We start from the raw sequence: 6,375 nt of genomic DNA, 5'->3' as shown, positions 1-6,375 counted from the left end.
CAGAATTGTTACACTTCCCTCTGTGTAACAGAGATGAAAAAAAGAGAAAGAAAGAATTCACTCAAGGTAACATGAATAAGGCCTGGCAGGACTGCTGCCCATCAGGGGAACAGCCCCAATTCAAAATCTGCCTTTCTTTCATTGACAAGACAAGGAAGTTGCACAAGAAAAATCAGTTGATTTTTCAAAGAAGGACATAAAAAGAGGTAGTGTAAAACTAGTAACAGCCGTAAATTAACAATGTGACATTCTGTAAAAAGCTAAGTCGATCCACCAACAATCAGCTTGTCCTTAGTAAACATTTTCTTTTCCACATACTTCCTACAGCGATTTCCTCATCATTTTTAAACAGCATTCAAGCAGTTTCCTCAAGATATCTTAAGAACAATCAATAGGTTAAATAGTCAATAGTACTTCAAGCTGGAATCAAACCAGAGACCTAAAGTAGTCGAAGTACACAATCCCATCCCTAAACAGTGATTAGAATTGATTAGATGACTTTTGCCAAACTTATCTGTGGACTATCATCCCCTACTTGAGAGCCTTTTAGCTCATTCACGCATTACCTAAAAATCCTATTCTAAGATCAAAAGAGAATCAAGATTTCTAACCTATTGCACAGAATCATGCAGGGAAGGGAATTCTGGGAACTGTAGTTCTCAGTTTAACCAGTTTGACAATAGAAAGATGCAGCACACTCCACTCCACAGTCTATAGTAGAGACTCATGCAGCTGCATTTATCTGGGACCTTGGCTGGTGTGGAACTTCCGTGATAGCTTCCCTACCCTATCTGATGCCTCACTTGGCGTGGATAAAATGGCTGGGGCGTGCCTGGTACTCCCTATTTGCACATGGTAATTCATCATTCAGTAGTCTAGCCTGAGCTGCTTTACACAGGGTCTGTATCCCAAGAGAGTGGAAGTAAAAGCTGCTAGTCTCTTAAGGGCTCAGCTCTGTAACTCACCCAACATTTTAGCCACACTTTATTGGTCAAAGCAACTTACAGCAATTTAAAAAGCAAAAAAGACTTAAGGATTTGAAAAAGATGCAAAATATTTATATCATAATTTTCAATCTATCACAATCTGCTTTTGGACACAATTATTTTTTTTCTACCAACATGGAAAATATGCTCACTCAATTCCAAGACATCCAAAGTCTCATCCAATTACAGCATTTGGCTAGAAGATCAGCATCAGTTTGTAACAGCTTGAACAGAGTGACTCCATTTTGTTAAACCTTTAAACCTAAAAACTTGTTCTGTCCTGTACCACTAATCACATAGCCTGCAGCTAATTGCTGGAACACAAATGACTCTTGCTCTCACATTGTACACAAATAATTAGAGAAAAATTATAAGCCCAGATGGCCATTCCTTACTAGCTTACTAACCTGATCTTATTCAAAAATAACAGGAACTGAACCCATGGAGAATGGAGTATGACACTGGTCAGCTCCCACCTGGGAAGTTCCTTAATGATTATTTGAAACAGTCAAGCATGTCTGCACATCACAGCTTGGCCACCCTGAATCAGTTTTCCACTGCAGACCCCTATAAAACCCTTTGGCAAATTGGGAAGGTGGAGATGGCCTTCAAGACATAAGTCTGCCATTTCCCCAGGCTGTTGGCTTCTTGATTAAAGGCTACCTTTCCTTACACCAACTCTTATCTCTTGATTATTGGCTACTGAGCAGCAAGCAAACAGACCACGGTGTCCGGTGACATTTTATTCTGCATTAGCTCTTGATATATATGAGGCTCCTTGGTTGCAGATCCTCTTAGTATATATATCTCCGAACCAAAATGATGTCAACTGCTCCCCTCTCCACACTCCCAACATACTACGAGTGAGACAATGATCAAATAATTGTGATTGACATGCAAATTCAAAAACAAAGGAAATAAAAAGCACGTAGCAGTCCCTGGCCCATAGTTATTCCGAAACACTTCTGAGCATATTTATTCAACACCCCTGTCTCCAGGAACAAGATATGTATCTTGACTAGGGACTGATTCTGGTCTCTGGGGTGGTTCCCTAATACACTGATTGAGGCAGCCCTAAGCTCTGTCCTCTAAATCATTGTTCCTTTTCCACTAGAAATGGTCTCTTTTCTGCTGAGCAGTTCCCTCAGCCTACTTCAATCTACAAATATTTTTAGCCCCAGAGGTCTTTTTCAGTCCAAGCTGGTACATCTTTAAAACATTGTGTCTTCAGTGTCATAGATGTGTATAAGATGTGTAAAGAGGGGAACCGTACTTGAGATGTGTACAGCGTCAGAGCAGTGGGAGAGGAAGAAAGGAGTTTTAAAAAAAGTTATTTCATTAAGATCCTCTTATAAAGAGTGCTGTGTTTGTGGGTGAAGGTGTGGGTTTGTGGGTTTTAAAGTTCCACCACAAGGGGTAATGGCAAATTTTTAGAGGGAGGGCCGGGGTAGGTAGAACAATTCATAAATAACACTACTTCCCAAAATATATTTTATCAAGTTAAAAATTAGGTAAAGTTAGAAGTTCATCCAGAAATTGCATCTGGCATCATTTAACCCCATTTCTGAGAGTAGTTGTGTTCCTTTGATTACAACTAATTACAGATATGAGTACAGTGGTCAAAAAGAAGCTTTTTCAAGAATCAAGAATTTAATGTCAACCAAAACAACCATCAAAGTCACAGTTCTTGTATCCTAATCCAATTATTCCATATTTCTCACCTTTCTTTTTCTTTAATATATATTATATATTTATATTATATATATATTTAAATTTTATACACACACACACACACACCCATGAATTTCCAAAATCCTAAATGTCTGGCTTTCTTTAGAATAACCTTTTCAAAGTTCATCCAGATTGTAGCAAGTATCATTAATTCATTTTATGGCTAAGTAATATTCCATTCTATGGATACACCACATTTTATTTATATATTCTTCAGTTGATGGAAGTTTTCAACTTGTCTATATTATAAATAATGCTTCTATGAACATTGGTATACAAGATTTTTACACCACAGGCCACATATTGTATAATTATATTTTTATAAAATGTCAAAAATAGGCAAAACCCATAGAGACAGAAAGTAGATTAGCAGTGCCAGGGGCTGGGGAAGAGGGGGGTAGGTAGTTAATGGATACAAGGTTTCCTTTGGGATGACAAAAAATGTTCTGGAACTAGATGGTAGTGATGGTTATACAACATTATGAATATAGTAAATGTCAGTAATGGTAAATTTTATATGTATTTTACTGCAACAAAAAAGTAATGATGCCAGAAGAGAAGGTCTGGCGGGGCCTGATAGTTGGCCTCAACCCACCCTGTCCTCTTACCAGGTTCTTGACTCTACTGCAGGAAAGAATTCAAAGGCAGAGTCACAGTGCAGGAAAGAATTCAAGGGCAGAGTCACAGCAGAAAGTGAGAACGGGTTTAATGTAACAAATAAGAGATACAGAATTCACAGAGAGAGTACAGCCCAGCTCCAGAGACTGAGCAGGGCCCACACCAAGTTTAATACAAAAGTAAGAAATACACATTTAAAGTTTAGTACAAAGTACAGGCTGGCTGGAGAAAGTAAGCAGCCACTTGCTGAAATTAAGTTTGATACAAAAGAAAGCATACACACCTCAGCCGGTGAAGTGCGGGTTGGCCCCAGGAAAGTGAGCAAAGACCCCACCTTCTGCCAGAATTCAACTTTTGCAGTTTCACTGTCTAATACATATTCATGCTATCTAATAAACATAAATTCCACTTTACTGAGCACGTTCAGCTATTAGGATTATATAACCCTAATATTACTGAGTATGCCCAGCCACTGGATTTGCATAAGTTAGCCACCTGAGGTGTCAATTTCTCCGAGTTGGTGCCGAAAATAGGTCCAACAGAGGCGGGCCCAGAGGAGGGGCCTGAGACCTCAGGGAGTGGCTTGAAACCCAGAGGTGTGTTCTGAAACCAGAATCCATGGAAACGAAGTACTTCCTATCTCTGTAAGAAGTGAAAAATATCCAAATACGTGCATTCTCACTCCTTGAGGTCACCGGTGCTTAACAGCCTGATCTGCTTTGCTACTGTTTGTTTTTACAAATTTAAGATTATATAACACGCATTAATAATAACTTCTCTTTTCATTTGACAGTACATTGTGTACGCATTTTTAAAAAATTTTAACTTCTCAATATGCATTGTAGTTGATTTTAATGACCCTTTACCCATTCCTCTATCCCCCTTCCTCCCTCCCCTCCCCCCCAACCACATCATATCTGTTCATTTGTCTTAACAAGTTCAAGGAATTGTTGTGATTGTTGTGTCTTCTTTCCTTTCCCACCCTTTATTTATTTGTGTTTGTTTATTTATTTATTTTTAGCCCCTACAAATAAGTGAGAGCATGTGGGATTTCTCTTTCTGTGCCTGACTAGTTTCACTTAATATAATTTTCTCTAAGCCCATCCATGTTGTTGTGAATGGTAGTATTTCATTCTTTTTTATAGCAGAGTAGAATTCCATTGTGTAGATATACCACAGTTTCGTATCCACTCATCTGATGATGGACATTTGGGCTGATTCCAACTCTTGGCTATTGTTAATAGAGCTGCAATAAACATTGGAGTACAGGTATCCCTTCAGCATGATGATTTCCATTCCTCTGGGTATATTCCCAGAAATGGAATAGCATTTTTAAGTCTGCAAATTCAAATAAAACTATTTTTGTAACTTCTGCTTTTTTTGTGTATGTATGAATATTCTGTAACTATTACAGTTCTTTTACTGATATGCAACTAGATTTTTTCCCTTATTTTTCCCACTACCTACTTGACTAAAATAAATGAATATTCTTACAGATAGTCTCATGGAGAAGTGCTTTTATTTCTACAAGTTGATTCTTAAAAGAAAGGTTTATGAGTTAAATGACAATGAGGAAATGCATATTTTAAATTTCAACAGTTACCACCACCTTTTGGATTTGTGTATTCAATCCAGCAATCCATACATTTAACAACAATATAAAAGAATATTCCTTATTATTCTTTTAAATTTTGATTAACCTGATTGGCAAAAATGGCATTGACTTTTATTATAATATGTAGTTCCCTGGCTATTAATGAGGTCAAGCATTTCTCATAGTTTTATTTGTCAGATATTTTATGCTAGAAACTGTCTACTTAAGTTCTCAGTCATTGTGTTCTTCATTGAATCTTTTCTTATTAATTTTTAGGAGCTCTTAATATATTAGATGTATCAAAATTTTGTTCTGTCATACATGTTACAAATACTTTTTCAACTATTATTTCCTTTTGATTTTGTATGTAATTTCTATTTGAGTAAACATAAAACATTATTATTTTAAATTAACCTGTATTGAGAAATAATTTACATATAGGTGTATAATTTGATAGTTTTGACAAATGCTTATAGATGTGTAACCATTACCACAATCTTGAAATATCATATTTCCATCACCTCAAAAAATTTCCTCGTATTCCTCTCAGTCCCCTTCTCCAAGCCTGAGCCCTGGAAAGTACTGATCTACATTCTTTAACTATAGTTTTTTGTTTTACGAATATTTCAAATACAATTAATTATATAATCATGTAGTGTTCTGTGTTTGGCTACTTTCATTTTGCCCCGTAATTCACAACTACTGAACTGATTTTTGCCTTCTAAGGAACATTTTACAATATTTGGAAACTTTTTCCTATGGTTATGACTTTTCTACAAAAACCCTGCTGTGATATAGATTAACATGGTGTTCAATCTATAGAACAATCAGGAGGTAACCTCCATCTTAACAATTGTATCTTTCCATCTGCTAATATAGTAGTATACTCTCTCTCTCTCTCTCTCTCTCTCTCTCTCTCTCTCTCTCTCTCTCTCTCTCTCTCACACCCCTTTCCCTTTTTCTCTCTCTCTCTGTACCTTAATGTCTCTTCGTATTTATTTTATCTATCCTGGGACCCGGAAAAAGGAAAAGAACAATGTTGGAGCACAAATTGGCTCTTAAAACTTCTGCTCAGGTATGAAATATGATAATTCTATTCAAATTGAACGAAGTAAGTCTTGCTTCCAAGGCTTTGATAAATAAAGTGGGAGTTACATTCCTCCAGCAGCATGGGAAGGTACCTGAAGATATTGCATATACAAAATGGTAGCCAATGTTGATTTTAAAAAATACAGTCTACCACACAGACTTTCATTGGATAATAATCATAATATTCAGTAAACAAAAATATTCATAAGGATAGTTACTTGGAAATCTCATCAATCATAATCACATTTACATCTCTAGTACCTTAGTCAAAGTTATCTCCTTATAGCTATTTCATTTATACTTCCCTACCTTAATTTTCTCTCCTCTCCAAATTGTGTGGATAAATCTTTACAAGAT

This window comes from Galeopterus variegatus, unplaced genomic scaffold, assembly GCF_000696425.1.
Source record: "Galeopterus variegatus unplaced genomic scaffold, G_variegatus-3.0.2 Scaffold12694, whole genome shotgun sequence".
Taxonomy (NCBI): domain Eukaryota; kingdom Metazoa; phylum Chordata; class Mammalia; order Dermoptera; family Cynocephalidae; genus Galeopterus; species Galeopterus variegatus.
This window is presented reverse-complemented; position numbering follows the sequence as displayed.